General features: G+C 40.8%; 2 long non-coding RNA genes across 7 annotated transcripts; both read left to right on the top strand.

The window, feature by feature from the left end:
• Window positions 1-11,422: 11,422 nt before the first annotated feature.
• Window positions 11,423-18,482, top strand: LOC118373694 (uncharacterized). The gene is made up of 5 exons (XR_008133656.1): window positions 11,423-11,617; window positions 12,845-12,989; window positions 13,236-13,477; window positions 18,016-18,099; window positions 18,184-18,482. It is a non-coding gene; the product is annotated as an uncharacterized LOC118373694 (long non-coding RNA).
• Window positions 18,483-20,442: 1,960 nt separating this feature from the next.
• Window positions 20,443-21,700, top strand: LOC127929177 (uncharacterized). Of its 6 annotated transcripts, none has more exons than XR_008133687.1 (4): window positions 20,443-20,554; window positions 20,759-20,881; window positions 20,922-21,003; window positions 21,646-21,700. It is a non-coding gene; the product is annotated as an uncharacterized LOC127929177 (long non-coding RNA). The 6 variants fall into 6 exon arrangements; XR_008133690.1 differs by lacking the exon at window positions 21,646-21,700 and adding an exon at window positions 21,168-21,215 and having other exon boundaries at window positions 20,922-20,962; XR_008133686.1 differs by lacking the exons at window positions 20,922-21,003; window positions 21,646-21,700 and adding an exon at window positions 21,320-21,399.
• The last annotated feature ends 2,215 nt before the right edge of the window (window positions 21,701-23,915 follow it).

The raw sequence follows: 23,915 nt of genomic DNA, 5'->3' as shown, positions 1-23,915 counted from the left end.
TTGTATTATTTACAAACCAATATATCACAGTTGGATGCATCTGTTTTCACTTCTCTAAGACTGATTTTCTCCATTTCACCAGATATGATCATTTCAGTCATCATCATGAATCAAGTTGACAATCTACTGGCAAATCCTTTTCAATCACTGTCATATGAACAGAAATTATAGAAAAAACGTATCACTGCTCATCGGCCATTAGACATAAACATTACACAAGTTGGAAATCACAAATTCAACAATGAGTGGTTCAGAAGGAATCAGTGGCTAACAGCAAGTGTTGAATAGCAATAACTATCCTGCTATTCAGTGGAGAGGGTGTGTGTGGTCCAAGTCTGGGTTTAAGGGTCTCTTTTCCAACCTTAAAAGGATAAACACACATGCAACAACATGGGCCAGAAAAGGTTGAAAACATTGTCCATGCTGTCAATCCAGCGTGACTTCTGCCAAGTTCAAAACAACTGGAAACTCGGAAGTGGGAAATCTCAGACTTGAGTGAGTTCAAGACAACTGGGACATTGGAAAAAAACAAGGGACTCTTACTGATGCTGCTGTCTGTTAGAAAATGCACAGTTGAGGGAAAGGGTCATGGTTCGTTTTGGAAAGACTCTCCAATATGAATTGTTTCCTCTGAATCCACTGATTCTGTCATTCATCTGGAGAATGTTTTAGTATTTCTCCTGGATACTTTTGTTCAGTTCGTTCAGTTTCCCAAATATGTCTGTTACCTTTGGCAAGGAGACACATTTTCTTTTTATTAAACAGATTTGAGCATGTGGGGGGGGAGCAAACATATATATAAAATGTTGATGCCAACAAAGCCACTAAGCAATACACTAACTGTACTATAACGGTGACAAACGGTGCACACAAAGCTGTCCCAACAGCAGAGTCCCAACAGCAGAGTCACAACAGCAGAGTCCCAACAGCAGAGTCCCAACAGCAGAGTCCCAACAGCAGAGTCCCAACAGCAGAGTCCCAACAGCAGAGTCCCAACAGCAGAGTCCCAACAGCAGAGTCCCAACAGCAGAGTCCCAACAGCAGAGTCCCAACAGCAGAGTCCCAACAGCAGAGTCCCAACACCTTACCAAATACATTTTTTTATTAGTCACATACACATGGTTAGCAGATGTTAATGCGAGTGTAGAGAAATGCTTGTGCTTCTAGTTCCGACCGTGAAGTAATATCTAACAAGTAATCTAACAATTTAACAACAACTACCTACTACACACAAGTGTAAGGGAATGATTAAGAATATGTACATATAAATATATGGATGAAAGATGGCCGAACGGCATAGGCAAGATGCAGTAGATGGTATAGAGTACAGTATATACATATGAGATGAGTAATGTAGGGTATGTAAACACGATATAAAGTGGCATTGTTTATTAAGTGACTAGTGATACATTTATTACATTCAATTATTAATTATTAAAGTGGCTAGAGATTGAGTCTGTACGTTGGCAGCAGCCACTCAATGTTAGTGATGGCTGTTTAACAGTCTGATGGCCTTGAGATAGAAGCTGATTTTCAGTCTCTTGGTCCCAGCTTTGATGCACCTGTACTGACCTCGCCTTCTGGATGATAGCGGGGTGAACAGGCAGTGGCTCGGGTGGTTGTTGTCCTTGATGATCTTTATGGCCTTCCTGTAACATTGGGTGGTGTAGGTGTACTGGAGGGCAGGTAGTTTGCACCCGGTGATGCGTTGTGCAGACCTCACTACCCTCTGGAGAGCCTTAAGGTTGTGGGCGGAGCAGTTTCTGTACCAGGCGGAGGAGCACTTTGGGATCTACTTCCCAATCCGAAGTCAGTTGACTTGCCGATAAGTGAAATCAAACAGCTGATCGAGCTGTCATGTGACTGAATGCTGCAGACAATGCATTCAGGGGTCAATGTTTCACTGGATGAGTGTCAACAAGATGCATACCCAGCATTGTTAAAATAACAGTTGTAATTCAATCTGAGCATACTAGTTCACGCCCTAAAAGAAGACGAGGTTCCAATGTAGTCCATGAAGAGGTAGGTCTATTAGAATGATGGTCACAGCTATTCTACTGCACTATTACAAACAGCAGTAACTACTGTTCACATTTTTCAAAAGTGAAGACTGAAATCCAGCTTTGTAGAATCCGGTTTATCTTGTCACAAAGTGTCCTGGTTCAATTATATTCAGTTTCAGAGAAAATAGTGTCAAATAGTGACTGTAAAATCCAAGTAAAAACCAAGGCAAACAGCAGGAAGTGAAGTTACTGTACTCTGTCTTTGTTCCACCGTGATTTGACTGCAGTTACTGTGGTTTGTCTTGGTTTTCTGCTCCGAGTTCAGGTCAAACCAATCATGACACCATCAGACACACCACGAGACAGCCTGTGATCCCCAGAATAAAGAAGACACATTCCCACAGGATATTTATGGTTGATCTCTCATTGAAATGTAAATGACCAGTTAATGGTAAGATAGCAAACAAAGTATGTAAAAGTTAGCTAACATTATGCAACTGACAGCATTGTAACTATATTTATACAAAGTCAAATATTTCTTAAGTTTAAACATTCGCCATGATTCAATAGTTCTTACCTTATACTGAAACAATGCTTGAGGTTTACTTCAATACAACATTCACAACATGGAAACATGGCTACATAAAACCATTAAATACATCTAGAATGTAGTTAGAACTCTCAAACTGTTTCCATCAAACAGAAAAACGGGCTGGGAGGTATGGTTGGGCGGGCTAGGAGGTTTGGTAGGGCGGGCTAGGCCTCCTACAATGGCAGAGGGCAGTATCTGCATTTTAGGGGTCAAAGGTGTCGTGTCGGATTAAGTGATATGACATACTATTCTATAAAACCCTTTCTCCGTAATTAAATGACCTGATTGAGCTAATCATGTAAATGTAATTAACTAGAAAGTCGGGACACCACAAAATAATATTTATAGAGCTGTTATCTATCGAATAAACTCTTAAAGACCTAGTAATATTTTACATCAACAGCAGTCAATATTAATCGTCACCTTAATTCAGTCTCATCTGAACGTTGTAAATTCTTGGTTATCTTCACGAACCCTGGCTAACAAGTTGAATCAGCAATACAAAATTGGGTTTAATTATTTATTTACTAAATACCTAACTAATCACACAGAATTACATATACACAGAATGAATCATACCTTGATTACAAATGACGTCATAAAGGAAAACGTCCCTAGTGGACTGAACAGATATGACAGCTACACAAAAGAAAAGGGGGCTGGGTTTGAGTGAAAGAGCGAGAAGATTTGAGGAACAAAGGGAGATGCCATGCTATAGTTTTAACCATGGTTTGAGGCTATACAGTGTTCTGAACTAAGCTCATCAGGCATTTATAAGTTATATTATTCTAGAAAAAAATAGGCATATATCATTAATTTCAAAGTAAAATGGATGTAGCAACTGCAGATTTCCCTTTAAGGCCTTTTTTCTCAGTTTCCCTGTTTGCATAGTTACTGATCTTGGCCTTTGTGGGGCAGTTAATTGACCTCAGGTGGCTGTCCTGCCCTTGCCCCTAGTCTGCCTCATGTCCCTCCTTTCACCATGGGTACACCGTCCTGAAAACTATAGCACTACACATATATATATATATGCTTTAAACCTGTTCTGGCAGTTCATGTCTTTGAAGATTAGAAGGGTCCAACGTGGTTCGCCAAGAAGATGTTCAGATAGTAAATCTGGATGATGACTGTGTGAACTGTCAAACAGATATGTCACATTTCTGGTTCGTCCATAACTTGTTTCCTGCTTGTAGGAGGGTGCGTTTACATCAGTTAATGGAAAATGTTTCCTCAGCCTAATGCAAGTCAAGGTATCCTTGGATGATTGTTAACAATAGGCATACTCAGCATTGTTGAAATAACTATGCTATGGAAAAATCTGAACATCGCAGTTCAGACCCTAGAAGAAAACAAGGTTCCAATGTAGTCCATGAAGAGGTAGTCCATGAAGAGGTAGTCCATGAAGAGGTAGTCCATGAAGAGGTAGTCCATGAAGAGGTAGGCCATGAAGAGGTAGGCCATGAAGAGGTAGGCCATGAAGAGGTAGGCCATGAAGAGGTAGTCCATGAAGAGGTAGTCCATGAAGAGGTAGTCCATGAAGAGGTAGGCCATGAAGTGGTAGTCCATGAAGAGGTAGGCCATGAAGAGGTAGTCCATGAAGAGGTAGGCCATGAAGAGGTAGTCCATGAAGAGGTAGGCCATGAAGAGATAGGCCATGAAGAGGTAGTCCATGAAGAGGTAGGCCATGAAGAGATAGGCCATGAAGAGGTAGTCCATGAAGAGGTAGTCCATGAAGAGGTAGTCCATGAAGAGGTAGTCCATGAAGAGGTAGTCCATGAAGAGGTAGGCCATGAAGAGGTAGGCCATGAAGAGGTAGGCCATGAAGAGGTAGTCCATGAAGAGGTAGTCCATGAAGAGGTAGTCCATGAAGAGGTAGTCCATGAAGAGGTAGTCCATGAAGAGGTAGTCCATGAAGAGGTAGTCCATGAAGAGATAGGCCATGAAGAGGTAGGCCATGAAGAGGTAGTCCATGAAGAGGTAGTCCATGAAGAGGTAGTCCATGAAGAGGTAGTCCATGAAGAGGTAGGCCATGAAGAGGTAGTCCATGAAGAGGTAGGCCATGAAGAGATAGGCCATGAAGAGGTAGTCCATGAAGAGGTAGGCCATGAAGAGATAGGCCATGAAGAGGTAGTCCATGAAGAGGTAGGCCATGAAGAGGTAGTCCATGAAGAGGTAGGCCATGAAGAGGTAGTCCATGAAGAGGTAGGCCATGAAGAGGTAGGCCATGAAGAGGTAGTCCATGAAGAGGTAGTCCATGAAGAGGTAGTCCATGAAGAGGTAGTCCATGAAGAGGTAGTCCATGAAGAGGTAGTCCATGAAGAGGTAGTCCATGAAGAGGTAGGCCATGAAGAGATAGGCCATGAAGAGGTAGTCCATGAAGAGGTAGTCCATGAAGAGGTAGTCCATGAAGAGGTAGTCCATGAAGAGGTAGTCCATGAAGAGGTAGGCCATGAATAGGTAGTCCATGAAGAGGTAGGCCATGAAGAGGTAATCCATGAAGAGGTAGGCCATGAAGAGGTAGGCCATGAAGAGGTAGGCCATGAAGAGGTAGTCCATGAAGAGGTTGTCCATGAAGAGGTAGTCCGTGAAGAGGTAGTCCATGAAGAGGTAGGCCATGAAGAGGTAGGCCATGAAGAGGTAGTCCATGAAGAGGTAGTCCATGAAGAGATAGGCCATGAAGAGATAGGCCATGAAGAGGTAGTCCATGAAGAGGTAGTCCATGAAGAGGTAGTCCATGAAGAGGTAGTCCATGAAGAGGTAGTCCATGAAGAGATAGGCCATGAATAGGTAGTCCATGAAGAGGTAGTCCATGAAGAGGTAGGCCATGAAGAGGTAGGCCATGAAGAGGTAGGCCATGAAGAGGTAGGCCTATTAGAATTATGTGCACAGCTATTCTGCCATACAATTACAAACAGCAGTAACTAACTACACATTAAATGATCATATAGATACTATACTACAAGGCTGCATTTCGGGCCTAACTACACGTTGACAAAAATGTTGGTCAAAATTGAGTTAGGACTGATATCCGGCTGTGCAGTATCTATTTAATCTTGTGACAAAGTATCCTGGTTATGTTGTATTCCGTCTCAGAGAAAATGAATTGTAAAATGTGTAGTAACTACACAATCCAAGTAAAAACCCAGGTAAACAGCATTAAGTGAAGTTACTAAGTGAAATTACTTTACTCTGGCTTTGTTACAGCGTGTTTTCACTACAGTCACTGAAGTTTGTCTTGGTATTCATTGGGGTTCCTAGTTCAGGCCATCCCAAACATGACACACACCATGAGACAGCCAGGGATCAAGATCTTACCAGAATAAACATGACACTATCTCACTGGAAAATTATGGTTGAACTCGCATTGAAACGCAAATACCCAGATAATGGTAAGATACCAAACAGAATATGTAAAAGTTAGCTAACATAAAGCAACTGACAGAATTATAACTATATTTATACAAAGTCAAATATGTCTTAAGTATAAATATTCTCCACGATTAAATAGTTATTTCCTTCATACCGAAAAAATGCTTGAGGGTTACTTCAATACAACATTCACAACAAGGAAACATGGCTACATAAAACCATTAAATACATCTAGAATGTAGTTAGAACTCTCAAACTGTTTCCATCAAACAGAAAAACAACAAGAAAGATGGATTAACACATTTATATTTCAGATCCTATACTTTGCATTTACCCATATAGTTGTTTAAGGTCATACAATGTCAGAGTGCAGTATCAGCGTTTTAGGGGTCATTAGGTTAATCCAACTCGTTGTTTTTCGGGGCGGCAGGTAACCTGGTTAGAGTGTTGGACTAGTAACCGAAAGGGGTCCTTCTGTAGCTCAGTTGGTAGAGCATGGCGCTTGTAACGCCAGGGTAGTGGGTTCGATTCCAGGGACCACCCATACGTAGAATGTATGCACACATGACTGTAAGTCGCTTTGGACAAAAGCGTCTGCTAAATGGCATATATTATTATATTATATTTATTATTGAATCCCCAAACTGACAAGGTAAAAATCTGCGGTTCTGTCCCTGAACAAGGCAGTTAACCCACTGTTCCTAGGCCATCATTGAAAATAAGAATTTGTTCTTAACTGACTTGCCTAGTAAAATAAAGGTAAAATTAAACAAATCTGTGTGCATGGTTGATGTACCAAATTATTCATCGTAAAATAATAATCACTCAGTGGATTATCACTTATCTACCTACAACATGTTTTTCTATGCAGCCATATCGTTTTAAAGGGTCAATCCCCAGTTCAAACAATAACAAAGAGGGCACCCCGCCTCTGTTTTGGTAAAAAGGTTAAGGGCTGGGCCTGGATAAATGTAATCACTCTCAAATTAACAGACAAAGCTATGGGTGCAAGGACTGACCATCCATGATGTCAACAGTAAGATCTATACAGTGTACTTTTACATTTACATAGTTTACAAACATTGGAGTCAAACTTACTGCTTGGGCAGTGCACAACCCTGAATTAGCAGCGCCGTAAACTATATATACAAACGTATGTGGACACCACTTCAAATGAGGAGATTTGGCTATTTCATCCACACCAGTTGCTGACAGGTGTATAAAATCAAACACAGAGCCACGTAATTTCCATAGACAAACATTGGCAGTAGAATGGCCTTACTGAAGAGCTCAGTAACTTTCATGGTGACACTGTCATAGGATGCAACTTTCTAACAAGTCAGTTTGTCAAATTTCTGTAGTGGAAACGCCTAGGAGCAACAACTGCTCAGCCTCAAAGTGAGAGTCCACACAAGCTCACAGAATTCGATTGCCGAGTGCTGGAGCGCATAGCTCGTAAAAATGGTCTGGCCTCAGTTGCAACACTCACTACCTAGTTCTAAACTGCCTCTGCAAGCAACTTTAGCACAATACCTGTTTTTTCGGGAGCTTCATTAAATGTATTTCTGTGCAGCCACACACAAGCCAAAGATCACCATGCGCAATGCCAAGTGGCGGCTGGAGTGGCGTAAAGTTCGCCGCCATTAGACTTTGGAGCAGTGGAAACACGTTCTCTGGAGTGATGAATCTCGTTTTTCCATCTGGCAGTCCGACGGATGAATCTGGGTTTGGCGGATGCCAGGAGAGCGGTACCTGCCCCAATGCATAGTGTCAATTGTAAAGTTTAGTGGAGGAGGAATAATGGTCTTGGACTGTTTTTCATGGTTCAGGTTAGGCCCATTAGTTCCAGTGAAGGGAAATCTTAAATCTACACAATAAAATGACATTCTAGACAATTCTGTGCTTCAAACTTTGTGGCAACAGTTTGGGGAAGGCACTTTCCTGTTTCAGCATGACAATTCCCCCGTGCACAAGGCGAGGTCCAAACATAAATCATTAGTTGAGATCGGTGTGGAAGAACTTGACTGGCCTGCACAGAGCCCTTACCTCAACCCCATCGAACACCATCGGGATGAATTGGAACGCCGACTGCGAGCCAGGCATCATCATCCAACATCAGGGCCGACCTTACTAATACTCTTGCGGCTGAATGGAAGCAAGTCCCCGCAGCAATGTTCCAACATCTAGTCGAAAGCCTCTCAGAAGAGTAGAGGCTGTTATAGTGGCAAAGGGGGGACAAACTCCATTTTAATGCCCATGATTTTGGAATGAGATGTTTGATGAGCAGGTGTCCACATACTTTTGGTCATGTAATGTATATTGCCAAGCTTATATTTTCGGATTTAACAAGTGACATTAATAAGTGATCATACCTTTCACCTGGATTCACCTGGTCAGTCTGTTATGGAAATAGCAGGTGTTCATAATCTTTAGTACACTCAGTGTAAATGCCTCATGAGCTTATTTCTAATGTCGTTCCTCATAGAGACCCAAAAAATAAGCTTGGTTTGCTCAAATGTTTGTTTAGTTCTACTGTCGTAACTATAGAGACCAAAATATACTCTTGTTGCTCCAATGTTTGTTACGTTCTACATTAGTAACCATAGAGACCCAACATATGAGTTTGTTTTGTTCCAATGTTTGCTTAGATCTACTTTCTTAACATTTTTGGGATAGGTGGCAGCATTTTCACTTTTGGATGAATAGCATGCCCAGAGTGAACTGCCTCCTACTCTGTCCCAGATGCTAATATATGCATATTATTATTACTATTGGATAGAAAACACTCGGACGTTTCTAAAACTGTTTGAATGATGTCTGTGAGCATAACAGTCTCAGATTATTGCATGGTTTGCTTTTTCCGTAAAGTTTTTAAAAAATCTGACCCAGCGGTTGCATTAAGAACAAGTGTGTCTTTAATTCTATGTAAAACATGTATCTTTCATCAAAGTATTTATTTGATTTGATGTGGCTCTCTGCAATTTTCTGGGTATTTTGGAGGCATTTCTGAACATGGCGCCAATGCAAACTAACATTTTTGGATATAAATATGCACATTATCGAACAAAACATACATGTATTGTGTTGCATGATGTCCTATGAGTGTCATCTGATGAAGATCATCAAAGGTTAGTGATTCATTTTATCTCTATTTCAGCTTTTTGTGACTCCTATCTTTGGCTGGAAAAATGGCTGTGTTTTTCTGTGGCTATGTACTGACCTAACATAATTGTTTGGTGTGCTTTCACCGTAAATCCTTTTTGAAATCAGACATGTTGGCTGGATTCACAACAACTGTAGCTTTAATTTGGTGTCTTTCATGTGTGTTTCATGAAAGTTATTTTTTTTACAGTAATTTATTTGAATTTGGCGCTCTGCATTTTTACTGGCTTTTGGCCAAGTGGGATGTTAGCGTCCCACATATCCCAGAGAGGCTTTAACCTTAGAGACCCAAAATATGAGCTTGTTTTGCTCTAATGTTTGCTTAGTTCTACTGTCGTAACCATAGAGACCCAAAATATGAGCTTGTTTTGCTCCAATGTTTGCTTAGTTCTACTGTCGTGCCCCGTAGAGACCCAAAATATAAGCTTGTTTTGCTCCAATGTTATATTGATGCTTTGCTTGGGCAGTGCGCCAACCTGAAGGAGCAGACCCTATAATAGCCCAGACTTGCATTATTCGTTTTGATCTATGACCCCCACAAGCGTCACGGGATTCGAGTGAAGTCGGTACCACCAATCTGCCAAATTCTGTCTGTAGAGTCTGAACAGTTTGGGTTACACACTAATATGACCCCTTTGTAGAAAGATGAGGCTCTCACGAACAAATACACGTCAGTATAAGAACACACACAAGCTTCACAAGACTCGTGTGAAGGAAGTCCGAAACCAGTTTAAAAAATGAAAGGAAGTAATATATATGGCGGTAGTTTAGTGCCTAAAAAAAGGCATTAAACATGTGGCAAAAAATATATAATTATTTCCAGATCTTCCCTATATCGCTCAGATAAAGGACAGAATCTATAAACAAACTTCCTTTAGATTTTTTATTTTATTTTATTTTTTACAGATTTTACATGTATGAATCTGTTATTCAATGCGTTTCTATGGGCTAATAGCAGTAAGGTCAAATTCAATGTTTTATCAAATAATATACAGTTGAAGTCGGAAGTTTACATATACTTAGGTTGGAGTCATTAAAACTCATTTTTCAACCACTCCACACATTTCTTGTTAACAAACTACAGTTTTGCCAAGTCGGTTAGGACATCTACTTTGTGCATGACACAAGTCATTTTTCCAACAGCTGTTTACAGACAGATTATTTCACAGATAATTCACTGTTTCACAATTCCAGTGGTTCAGAAGTTTACATACAGTAAGTTGACTGTGCCTTAAAACCTGTTGGGGCCAGGGGTTCCGCTAGCAAAACGTTTCGACAACATCCGGTGAAACTGCAGAGCGCGAAAAAAAAGAAAAAAAAAATCACAAATTCAACACACCAAATTAAAGCTGCATTTCTTGTTAATCTAGCCATGGTGTCAGATTTTAAAAAGGCTTTACGGCGAAAGCAAACAACACTATTATCTGAGGCTCGCACCCCATCAAACAAGCACAGAAAATCATATTTCATCCCGCTAGGTGAGACACAAAACTCAGAAATAAATATAAATCATGACTTACCTTTGAAGATCTTCTTTTGTTGGCGCTCCAATATGTCCCACAAACATCATAAATGGTCCTTTTGTTCAATTAAATCCATCGTTATATATCCAAAATGTCCATTTAGTTGGCGCGTTTGATATTTGTGGGCAGAACTGAAAAAGCATGTGCGAGCAAGGAGACCTACAAACCGGATTCAGTTACACCAGCTCTGTCAGGAGGAATGGGTCAAAATTCACCCAACTTATTTTGGGAAGGTTGTGGAAGGCTACCCGAAATGTTTGACACAAGTTCAAACAATTTAAAGGCAATGCTACCAAATATGAATTGAGTGTATGTAAACTTCTGACCCACTGGGAATGAAATAAATCATTCTCTCTACTATTATTCTAACATTTCACATTCTTAAAATAAAGTGGTGATCCTAACTGAGGATTAAATGTCAGGAATTGTGAAAAACGGAGTTTAAATGTATTTGGCTAAGGTGTATGTAAACTTCCGACTTCAACTGTATATATAGAATAATTTATTTAAATTGCGTTATTTTGATTTGATTTAATACTTGTTCTCCATTTGAAGAATACATCAAAAGTCATTTGTATTACATTAAACAAAATGTTGAATCATTTTGATACTACAGGAAATAGGTTGACTGCTATTTTAAACAACAACAGTCATGGCTGCCTTGGTTGTCAACATCCTTGTGGCTGGTGAAGTCTTTTTACCATAGAAAAACAGGAATCCCTAAAGTTGTTGCTGGTGAGGCATACGGCATGGAAGGGTGGGGCAACTGTTCCTGCCCCTGAACTAGACAGACTGGAACAACCTCCGTGATTTACAAGAAATCACCCGACTGTCTAGAAATGGAAAACCTTCAAACTAAGGCTGACCTATCACTTCATGAAGTACAACTTGGCCCCACATCACTTTAAAACATCAGCTGTCAATCCTCCCGCAGACATACAACTCCAGATACCCAACTCAACAGGCAGGTAAGGACGTCTATAAAGTCACTATTACAAGACACAAGCCTGATACAATAAATGGGTGTTTTGTCTTTCTAAATCGACATGAAATGAAGTATGACTTTTGTAAAGGCTATATGCAACTTATTTTTTACATATCTGTATGGTGTTAAGATATAGATGGGAGGGGTTGAATGGAGCTGAAGGGTGGGACGAATAACAACAAGAGAAGTAATGTAAAATATACTGTGTCCGTAAAATGCTTTGGTTCAGAACTTTTGTGAAACAGAACAGTTAAAAATATATGGCAAATAGAAATCAAACTGGATGCATCCCTCGACATGTAGCGAACATTAGTCAATGCATCTCGGCCCTCACAGCCAATGTTCATTTGGATGGCATAAGGTGGGGAGTTGAGTCGTTCAGTCAGTTTCCTATTGATTGCTAGATATAGTTTATAGTGTTTTCTGACGAAGGCATTGATGCCAGTTTGTGCCTCTGCCTCCCCACACATTGTTTTCACGTATTAGTGTCACACCCTGACCTTAGTATTCTTTGTTTTCTTTATTGTTTTGGTTAGGTCAGGGTGTGACATGGGTGATGTATGTGTTTTTGTACTGTCTAGGGGTTTTGTAGGTTTATGGGGTTGTTTACCATCTAGGTGTTTATGTAGGTCTATGGTTGCCTAGATTGGTTCTCAATTAGAGGCAGCTGTTTTTCCTTGTCTCTGATTGGGAACCATATTCAGGCAGCCATATTCTTTGGGTATTTCGTGGGTTATTATCTATGTCTATGTGTAGTTGCCTGTGTCTGCACTGTTTATATATATATATAGCGTCACGTTTGTTGTTTTGTAAGTTTGTTTTAGTGTTCTTTCTTCATTAAATATATAACATGTATTCATATCACGCTGTGCCTTGGTCTCCTCCATTCAACGAACGTGAAAATTAGTGTGCACTTTCATAGCTTAGTGGGTTTAGCCATTCAGCGTGGGAATGACTCAAGTGCAAAGGTCAAGTGCGGCTTTTTCCCACTATCTGAGGGCGCTCTGGTTTAATTTAAACTTTTAGATTTAATACATTTTCATTTCAATTTTTTTAGGGTTGACCACAATGATTTAGAAAGACTAAGACGATATAATTTACCCCATTTTCATATAAGTGTGTGTCAAATCGGAAGGCCTGTTGTCTGGACCTCTGGCAGTCTCTATGGGGGTGCCACAGGGTTAAATTCTCGGGCCGACTCTTTTTTCAGTATACATCAATGATGTCGCTCTTGCTGCTGGTGATTCTCTGATCCACCTCTACGCAGACGACACCATTCTGTATACTTCTGGCCTGATGCTGAATGAAGAGCTCTTCACTAGATACCAACACACTCAAAGGCGATTTTCTGAAAAGTGAGTTTACAAGTTGATCAACTTTCAAATCAGAATTGCTTTCGCCTTGGTCCTCAAATGCAGTGTATGATATACCATGTTGCAGCTCTGAGTCTCTATAAGGTCAAAACATAATTTGTTGCTACATAAGCCCGAATCCAGGTGATGAGTCACACATAGTATTGTACATCAGCATACATGCAGAAAGTGGTTCTTATGCAGAATGAACAATTATTGCATTGTTGTGTATTGTGTCTTTATCCAAAGCCGCCGGAAAACGTGTGGCGAGACCCCATTTGCTCCAGTACTTTTTGATCTGCTGCAGCGCTGCTACACCACTTTCAGAGCAGCAGCACCAACCAAGACACTTCTCAGCACATTTTTGCATTCCAGTTCAACATTTACCTGCTCTGTTGCAGTCTATCGTTCTACTTCTGTGGGTTTTATGGCGGACTACAACCCCAAAATGTGTGTTCCCGCCACCAACTTGATGGGGTTGAAAAAACAAGGTAAAAATAAAATCCATTCTAACTAACCTAATCCACCCTAGTAAAAACATAGAAAAACACAAAACTCCCACTTCTTCCTTCCTTCATGTCTCCCTTCTCAGGTTCTAGGGTCTGGGAGGGTGGTATGGCTTGTGACAATAGAGTAGCCATATCTAGGAAAACAATAGTTTAGAAGAGGTCATACAATCAGTTTTGTAGTGATTATTTTGATGTAAAGAATATTTGCTGGTCTGTGGATGATTTATTGAATGATTTGGTACCTATTGGAGAGCTCTCCTTTGTCTACACCCATTCAGCATTGTTCACATTCTCTTAAGCTTTAGCCCCGCCCATCTCTAAGGATTCACATGAGGTCACGTGCTAAACAGTGAGAAGTATTGTAAAGATTAAGAATACACGTGGTAGTAGCCTACAATAACGAAAAACCCCAGGTAAACAGAAAGTGTCCAGATAAAAATATTTTACAAATATTAGATGATGCTTACCCAGACACACTTGTCTAAATTGATGGGTCATGTTAAATAAATGCTATAACCCCCAGCCATATTCAGTGGTGGAAAAAGTACTATATTGTCATGCTTGAGTAAAAGTATAAATCATTTCAAATTCCTTATATTAAACCAGATGGCACAATTTGTTCTCTTTTTTATTTATTGACGGATAGCCAGGGGCAGACTCCAACACTCAGACATCATTTACAAACAAAGCATGTGTGTTTAGTGATAAATGTTACAAGTACTTTTGGGTGTCAGAGAAAATGTATGGAGTAAAAGGTACAATATTATATTTTGGAATGTAGTGCAGTAAAAGTTGCCAAAAGTATAAATAATAAAGTAATGTACAGATACCCCACCAAAATGCTTAAGTAGTACTTTAAAGTACTTTTGACCACTTCCTAAATGCTTTCACACCAAATAGTATTCGATACAAAAGTTAAGGTCATGCAATCTGAGTTGAAACCTGAGTGAGGTGCACATGTACAGCACATAAAAGATGTATGCTCCATATACAGTGAGGAGAACAAGTATTTGACACACTACTGATTTTGCAGGTTTTCCTACTTACAAAGCATGTAGAGGTCTGTAATTTTTTATCATAGGTACGCTTCAACTGTGAGCGACGGAATCTGAAACAAAATTCCAGAAAATCACATTGTATGATTTTTTAGTAATTCATTTGCATTTTATTGCATGACATAAGTATTTGATCACCTACCAACCAGTAAGAATTCCGGCTCTTACAGAGCTGTTAGTTTTCCTTTAAGCCCCCTGTTCTCCACTCATTACCTGTATTAACTGCACCTGTCCACACACTCCAACCTCTCCACAATGGCCAAGACCAGGAGCTGTGTAAGGACATCAGGGATAACATTGTAGACCTGCACAAGGATGGGATGGGCTACAGGACAATAGGCAAGTAGCTTGGTGAGAAGGCAACTGTTGGTGCAATTATTAGAAAATGGAAGAAGTCCAAGATGACGGTCAATCACCCTCTGTCTGGGGCTCCATGCAAGATCTCACAACGTGGGGCATCAATGATCATGAGGAAGGTAAGGGATCAGCCCAGAACTACATGGCAGGACCTGGTCAATGACCTGAAGAGAGCTGGGACCACAGTCTCAAAGAAAACCATTAGTAACACACTACGCCGTCATGGATTAAAACCCTGCAGCTCACGCAAGGTCCCCCTGCTCAAGCCAGCACATGTCCAGGCCCGTCTGAAGTGTGCCAATGACCATCTGAATGATCCAGAGGAGGAATGGGAGAAGGTCATGTGGTCTGATGAGACAAAAATAGCTTTTTGGTCTAAACTCCACTCGCCGTGTTTGGAGGAAGAAGGATGAGTACAACCCCAAGAACACCATCCCAACCGTGAAGCATGGAGGTGGAAACATTCTTTGGGGATGCTCTTCTGCAAAGGGGACAGGAAGACTGCACCATATTGAGGAGAGGATGGATGGGGCCATGTATCGCGAGATCTTGGCCAACAACCTTCACTCAGTAAGAGCATTGAAGATGGGTCGTGAGCATGACAACGACCCAAAACACATAGCCAGGGCAACTAAGGAGTGGCTCCGTAAGAAGCATCTCAAGGTCCTGGAGTGGCCTAGCCAGTCTCCAGACCTGAACCCAATAGAAAATCTTTGGAGGGAGCTGAAAGTCCATATTGCCTAGCGACAGCCACGAAACTTGAAGGATTTGGAGATGGTCTGTATGGAGGAGTGGGCCAAAATCCCTGCTGCAGTGTGTGCAAACCTGGTCAAGAACTACAGGAAACGTATGATCTCCCTAATTGCAAACAAAGGTTTCTGTACCAAATATTAAGTTCTGCTTTTCTTGATGTATCAAATACTTATGTCATGCAATAAAATGCAAATTATTACTTAAATCATAGTGATTTTCTGGATTTTTGTTTTAGATTCTCAAAGTTGAAGTGAACCTATGACTAAAAAAAATTACAGACCTCTACATGCTTTGTAAGTAGGACAACCTGCAAAATCAGCAGTGTATCAAATACTTGTTCTCCCCACTGTGTTTGTGGTGGACACTTGATACGGCCACATGGTATTGTTGTGGTATGTCACAAAATCATGTTACGACCACATAAATGTTTTTTCAATATTTTGCTAAGTCTTGCTAAGTGGATGGGTCTCAATAGAAGGTGTAAACGGTACAGCCAAATGGTTACTTGCATAGTAGCAATATCAGAAGAAAAAAAATCTGAAACAAACAAAATACATTATGTACAAGAACGATATTGTTTCTGTACATGGTTGTTTTTTTTTCCCATGTTTAATAAAACATAACACGTAAATAACTCAAAACAATAAACGTGGACACTAGAAGACTTTAACCAAGTTTAATCATTTCCAAAGGTACAGCTGTAATCAGAGAGCAAAACATTTCTTCAGTTATATACATCCTACTTAAGACACTCCTCCTCCTTACAGATTATGGCTCCACAGGAACTAATAAAGAGGGTAACAGGATGACAAACCTTTATTACTGCCTTTAAGAGAATCTGTCCTCACCTCCTGACCTCAACACATTCCTTCATCTAATCCACAGATTTCCATTGTTTTTCAGAACACCATTAACTTCTGACATAACCCAGTCTCTTTAATTTCCTATCATTTATTTACTCTCTCAATGATCATAGTTTAGCCAATTCCAACGATTTCAATAATGATAGTGATAGACGAGGTAGTTCTAGGCATACAATCAGGGGTAAAGTGGCTGAGCAGCAGGATAAAAATAATTGTAGCAGCAACATTCCCCATCAAACCTGGCAGAGTTTGAGAGGATATGCAGAGAAGAAATGGGGAAAAGTACCTGAATACAGGTGTGCTAAGCTTGTAGAGTCATACCCATGAAGATTCAAGGATTGTTTAGGCTGTCTTTCTCCGACGACGAGTAGTAGTAGTAAGGATCGGAGGACCAATGCACGGCGTGGTACATGTTCATGCTCTTTATTAAAACAAGCACTGAAACAAAACAATAAAGGACAGGTGACATAACCAACCGAAACAGTTCCGTGTGGAACACACAGAAAATAAACACCCACAACTCAAAAGTGAAACCAGGCTACCTAAGTATGGTTCTTAATCAGGGACAACGATTGACAGCTGCCTCTGATTGAGAACTATACCAGGCCAAACACAGAAATCCCAAAACATAGAAAAAGGAACATAGACAACCCACCCAACTCACGCCCTGACCATACTAAAAGACATAATAAAAGAACTAAGGTCAGAACGTGACAAGGATGTAATCGCTGCCAATGGTGCTTCAACAAAGTACAGAGTAAAGGGTTTGAATACTTTTGTAAATGTGATATTTCAGTTTTCCAAATCCATTATAGAAGAAGGTTGTAATGTAACAAAATGTGGAAAATGTCAAGGGATCTAAATACTTTCCGAATGCACTGAAGATGTTACATTACAAATTCAACTTCTGCTGGATTTGGTTACTGGCCAAACACTCTAACCTAGAGGCTACCTGCCTCTACCTTACCCCTACCTACAGTACCCTCTGTTAATATTGAGGCTACCTGCCTCTACCTTACCCCTACCTACAGTACCCTCTGTTAATATTGAGGCTACCTGTCTCTACCTTACCCCTACCTACAGGCCCTCCGTAGTTATTGGGACAGTGAGCATGTTTTCTTCTTATGTCTCTATACTCCAAAAGTTTGGATTTGAAATAATGACAGAGGTTAAGGTGCAGACCGTCAGCTTTCATTTGAGGGTATTTTCATCCATATCAGGTGAACCATTTAGAAATAACATCATGTGTAATAAAGTTGTGAAAAGTTTTAAATTCTCAGGATATCAGGCACGGGCTGAAAAACATTTTCACATTGCATTTTTGTAAGGGGCAGTATAATTACAGAGGAGGAAACTCAGGGTAGCCTAACTCAGGTAGCCTAGCGGCAGGGTAGCCTAGTGGTTAGAGCGTTGGACTAGTAACCGGAAGGTAAAACAAGTAAAACACATTACCATATTACCAAAAATCTGACTGTAATAACTTGTTATTCAGTACATGTTCAAAGGTGGAAGAGACCCTCCAGAGTTGCTGCAGTGTGTGTTCTACTGGCTGTGATCATAGGCCTGTGGGATTCCTGTAAGTGAACATTGTTTTTTACTAAAACATTTGTAGTCAATGTTGAGACAGTTACACATTTTGATTGACTTTTCCCCTTTACAGATGCAACTGCAGAGAGAGACCAGCTACAAAAAAGTCTAAATACCTCAACCAGAGAGAGAGACCAGCTACAGAATAGTCTGAATACCATGACCACAGAGAGAGACCAGCTACAGAATAGTCTGAATACCATGACCACAGAGAGAGACCAGCTACAGAATAGGCTAAATACCATGACCACAGAGAGAGACCAGCTACGTAATAGTCTATTTTCCACGAACACAAAGAAAGACCAGCCACAAAATAGTCTAATTTCCACAACCACAGAGAGAGACCAGCTACAGAATAGTCTGAAAACCATGACCCCAAGGTACCAGAAATGTAATGTCTATTTTAACACTGACCACAGAGGTAGAGACTAGCTACAAAATAGTCACTGACCACCCCAAGGTAGAGACCAGCAACAGAATAGTCTATAATAACACTGACCACCCCAAGGTAGAGACCAGCTGCAGAATAATAAACCCTGAACACCCCAAGATAGAGACCAGCTACGTATAATCACTTTCCACCACACCAGAGGTAGAGACTACTGCTGTAAAATAACACTGACCACCCACAGAGAGAGACCAGAAATGTAATAGTCTATTTTCCACCCACAGAGAGAGACCAGCTACAGAATAGTCTGAAAACCATGACCACAGAGGTAGAGACCAGCTACAGAATAGTCACTTACCACCCCAAGAGAAGACCAGCAACAGAATAGTATAAATACCATGACCACAGAGGTAAGACCAGCTACAGAATAGTCTAAATACCATGACCACAGGTAAGAGACTAGCTGCAGAATAATAAACCCCATGAACACCCCAGATAGAGACCAGCTACGTAATAGTCACTTTCCACCCCACAGGTAGAGACTAGCCACAAAATAGTCACTTTCCACCCCAAGGTAGAGACTACTGAAATGTAATAACTATTTTCCACCCCAAGGTAGAGACTACTGCTACAGAATAGTCTGAAAACCATGACCAAGGTAGAGACCAGCTCAGAATAGTCTACTGACCACCCCAAGAGTAGAGACCAGCAACAGAATAGTCTAAATACCATGACCACAGAGAGAGACTAGCTCTATAAAATACACTGAATACAGAGGTAAGAGACCAGCTCAGAATAGGCTAAATACCATGACCACAGAGAGAGACCAGCTCAGAATAGTCACTGACCATGGCCTCAAGAGAAGAGACTAGAATAGTCTAAATACCATGACCACAGAGAGAGACCAGCTACAAAATAGTCTAAACTACAACCCATTGAACTAGATGAGTACTGCTCTAATACTGACAACCCCAAGCTATGGAGCGTGACCAGCCCAAGGTTGATAGACAGGCTGAACTGGGAGAACAAAGGTAACACTGACCACAGTGGAAGTTTCGGTAGTTGACCTATTATCTCACACATAAACATATTCAATAAGTATTGTTCCACATTTAAGCTGCAACATAACTGAAGATGCATTTTCCAATCTGTGTCGAAAGTGTAATGTAATTAATTGTCCCAGTTTTTAATTAGTAATTCTAGAAGAGACTATAGATGTCAGATACATTGGAAGTGTTTACTTGTACATCAAGCTGCCTCTACAGAAACAGGAACAGGAGCAGGATCCTATGAGCTCTTCTGGCCTCTCATAAGCCAAGGCTCGTGCAAAGCTACTTATTGAATGTGTGAATAAATAATAGTTGCAAAAGTTATGTTTAACGTGTAAATGTCAGATACACTGAACAAAAATATTAACGCAACATGTAAAGTGTTGGTCCCATGTTTCATGAGCTGAAATAAGATACCAAAAATGTTCCATATACACAAAAAGCCAGTTTCTCTCAAATGCTCAAATTTGTTTTAATCTCTGTTAGTGAGCATTTCTCTTTTGCCAAGATGATCCATCCACATGACAGGTGTGGCATATCAATAAGCTGATTAAACAGCATGATCATTACGCAGGTGCACCTTAGAAGTGCTTTATCTGTGTCATGTTCTTTTTATTTTGTGTAATATAAATGTTCATAACATTCGAGTGTCAAAGATAGTAAATGTGAAACTTCTAGGCTCCTGTCCTGAAGGATGGAGAAGGTTTGGTTGCAGCTGTTACCACCTCTCTACTGAGAAGAAATCCTGGGAGGAGAGTAGACAGGACTGTCTGGAGAGAGGAGCAGATCTGGTGATCATTAACAGTGAAGAGGAGCAGGTGAGAGACAGAGAGAGATACTATATTTATTAGTCCATCATGTGTTAGTAACAATGATTTTTCTGTTCCTCAACAACAGACATTCATCAATGGGTTTGAATCAGTCAAATATGTCTGGATTGGTCTGACTGATTCTGTTACTGAGGGGACCTGGAAATGGGTGGACGGAACCCCACTGACCACCCCAAGGTAAGAGACTACTGCTGTATAATAACACTGACCACCCCAAGGTAAGAGACTACTGCTCTATAATAACACTGACCACCCCAAGGTAAGAGTCTACTGCTCTATAACAACACTGACCACCCCAAGGTAAGAGACTACTGCTCATAATAACACTGACCACCCCAGGGTAAGAGACTACTGCTCTATAATAACACTGACCACCCCAAGGTAAGAGACTACTGCTCTATAATAACACTGACCACCCCAAGGTAAGAGACTACTGCTCTATAATAACACTGACCACCCCAAGGTAAGAGACTACTGCTCTATAATAACACTGACCACCCCAAGGTAAGAGACTACTGTCTATAATAACACTGACCACCCCAAGGTAAGAGACTACTGATCTATAATAACACTGACCACCCCAAGGTAAGAGACTACTGCTCTATAATAACACTGACCACCCCAAGGTGAGAGACTACTGTCTATAATAACACTGACCACCCCAAGGTAAGAGACTACTGGCCTATAATAACACTGACCACCCCAAGGTTCTGAGACTACTGCTGTATAATAACACTGACCACCCCAAGGTAAGAGACTACTGCTCTATAATAACACTGACCACCCCAAGGTAAGAGACTACTGCTCTATAATAACACTGACCACCACAAGGTAAGAGACTACTGTCTATAATAACACTGACCACCCCAGGTAAGAGACTACTGATCTATAATAACACTGGGTAAGAGACTACTGCTCTATAATAACACTGACCACCCCAAGGTAAGAGACTACTGCTCTAATAACACTGACCACCCCAAGGTAAGAGACTACTGCTCTATAATAACACTGACAACCCCAAGGTAAGAGACTACTGATGTATAATAACTCCACCCCAAGGTAAGAGACTACTGATGTTCACTGACCACCCCAAGGTAAGAGACTACTGATGGTCAGTCTAACACTGTGAGACTACTGATACTCTAACACTGACCACCCCAAGGTGGCAGACTAACTGCCTTGTAATAAAACTGACCACCCCAAGGTAAGAGACTACTGCTCACTGAACCCCAAGGTGGTTCACTGATAATAACACTGACCACCCCAAGGTAAGAGACTACTGCTGTATAATAACACTGACCACCCCAAGGTAAGAGACTACTGACACTGACTCTACAGCTAACTCAGTGTAACACTGACCACAGTGGAAGGAGTAGGACTGATTCTCTGTGGTTCTGAGAGAGTGGTCAGTCTAACTCTGTGTTGTTCATACTCTAGGTTCTGAGAGAGTGGTCAGTCTAACTCTGTGTTGTTCATACTCTAGGTTCTGAGAGAGTGGTCAGTCTAACTCAGTGTTGTTCATACTCTAGGTTCTGAGAGAGTGGTCAGTCTAACTCTGTGTTGTTCATACTCTAGGTTCTGAGAGAGTGGTCAGTCTAACTCTGTGTTGTTCATACTCTAGGTTCTGAGAGAGTGGTCAGTCTAACTCTGTGTTGTTCATACTCTAGGTTCTGAGAGAGTGGTCAGTCTAACTCTGTGTTGTTCATACTCTAGGTTCTGAGAGAGAGGTCAGTCTAACTCTGTGTTGTTCATACTCTAGGTTCTGAGAGAGTGGTCAGTCTAACTCTGTGTTGTTCATACTCTAGGTTCTGAGAGAGTGGTCAGTCTAACTCTGTGTTGTTCATATTCTAGGTTCTGAGAGAGTGGTCAGTCTAACTCTGTGTTGTTCATACTCTAGGTTCTGAGAGAGTGGTCAGTCTAACTCTGTGTTGTTCATACTCTAGGTTCTTAGAGAGTGGTCAGTCTAACTCTGTGTTGTTCATACTCTAGGTTCTGAGAGAGAGGTCAGTCTAACTCTGTGTTGTTCATACTCTAGGTTCTGAGAGAGGTCAGTCTAACTCTGTGTTGTTCATACTCTAGGTTCTGAGAGAGTGGTCAGTCTAACTCTGTGTTGTTCATACTCTAGGTTCTGAGAGAGAGGTCAGTCTAACTCTGTGTTGTTCATACTCTAGGTTCTGAGAGAGTGGTCAGTCTAACTCTGTCATGAATGAACTCTGTGTTGTTCATACTCTAGGTTCTGAGAGAGTGGTCAGTCTAACTCTGTGTTGTTCATACTCTAGGTTCTGAGAGAGAGGTCAGTCTAACTCTGTGTTGTTCATACTCTAGGTTCTGAGAGAGTGGTCAGTCTAACTCTGTGTTTTACACTGATCTGAACCTGATCATACTCTAGGTTCTTAGAGAGTGGCCAGTCTAACTCTGTGTTGTTCATACTCTAGGTTCTGAGAGAGAGGTCAGTCTAACTCTGTGTTGTTCATACTCTGGGTTCTGAGAGAGTGGTCAGTCTAACTCTGTGTTGTTCATATTCTAGGTTCTTAGAGAGTGGTCAGTCTAACCCTGTTGTTTCTACTGCAGGTATTGGTGGAGTGGAGAGCCTGGTGGTGGTACGTACTTTGAACTGTGGGAAATCTATTACATATCGTCAGGCCAAGGCGTATGGAGGGATTTGGGATGTTCATTTTCACAAGAATGGATCTGTGAGAAATAGGCTTCTCATAGGTACTTTTAATGAACTCTCTACTGTATGTTAATGATGGTCTGTAGACTGGTGTGATTTGATAGAATGGTACTCTGAACTACAGGTAGGAGAGAAACAAATGTTCACATTCAGACAGACACACACACACATGAAGACACTGATCTGAACCTGAGTCTCCCACAGGAGAAACCAACTTCTTAATTAGATAAGGAGGTAATTCCCTCTTGGGCCGAGAGCTGACACTGATTTTTGAAGTCGCAGGTTGGGCTGCCGAATCACGTGACCAGGAGCAACATGACTGACTACTGTCTGTTGCACAAGCTGACACACAATCATGTATTCATACTGTATGTCAAAAAGTGTGTATACATAGTGGCATAACATCTGTAATCTAGAAGGACAAGACATCTCTCTGCCTCTTTAGGACAGAGTGAATTTTACAGTGTACATTTTAAAGGTCTACTCCTAAACTTGAAGAAAGAAAAACTGGTGTCAATAAGACATTGTGCCTTTTAAGACAGAGTGAATGTTACTGTTTACATTTTAACTAATATCTTGTTAACTTCCTGTTTGTGGTGATAACACCAGAATGAAGGGTTGGATCATAACCACCAGTTATCAGAACAGGGTCTAAGGTTTTGTTACTAAACTAACTGGGACTAATCATTGACTACAGTAAGACAGGTGGCAATGACTGTCAGTGCAATAAACAGGACACGCCCCCTGGTGACCTTTAATACAGGTAGTGATTAGATTCAACTGTTTTGAAAAGCAGCTATTATTTAGCAAGTGAATGGAGTTGTTTAATGGTTGTATTATATTTCAGAGGGATAGAGAGAATCC

This window comes from Oncorhynchus keta, unplaced genomic scaffold (genome assembly GCF_023373465.1).
Source record: "Oncorhynchus keta strain PuntledgeMale-10-30-2019 unplaced genomic scaffold, Oket_V2 Un_scaffold_5451_pilon_pilon, whole genome shotgun sequence".
Lineage (NCBI taxonomy): Eukaryota > Metazoa > Chordata > Actinopteri > Salmoniformes > Salmonidae > Oncorhynchus > Oncorhynchus keta.
The sequence above is the reverse complement of the archived record's forward strand: the minus strand, read 5'-3'. Positions and strand labels throughout refer to the sequence as shown.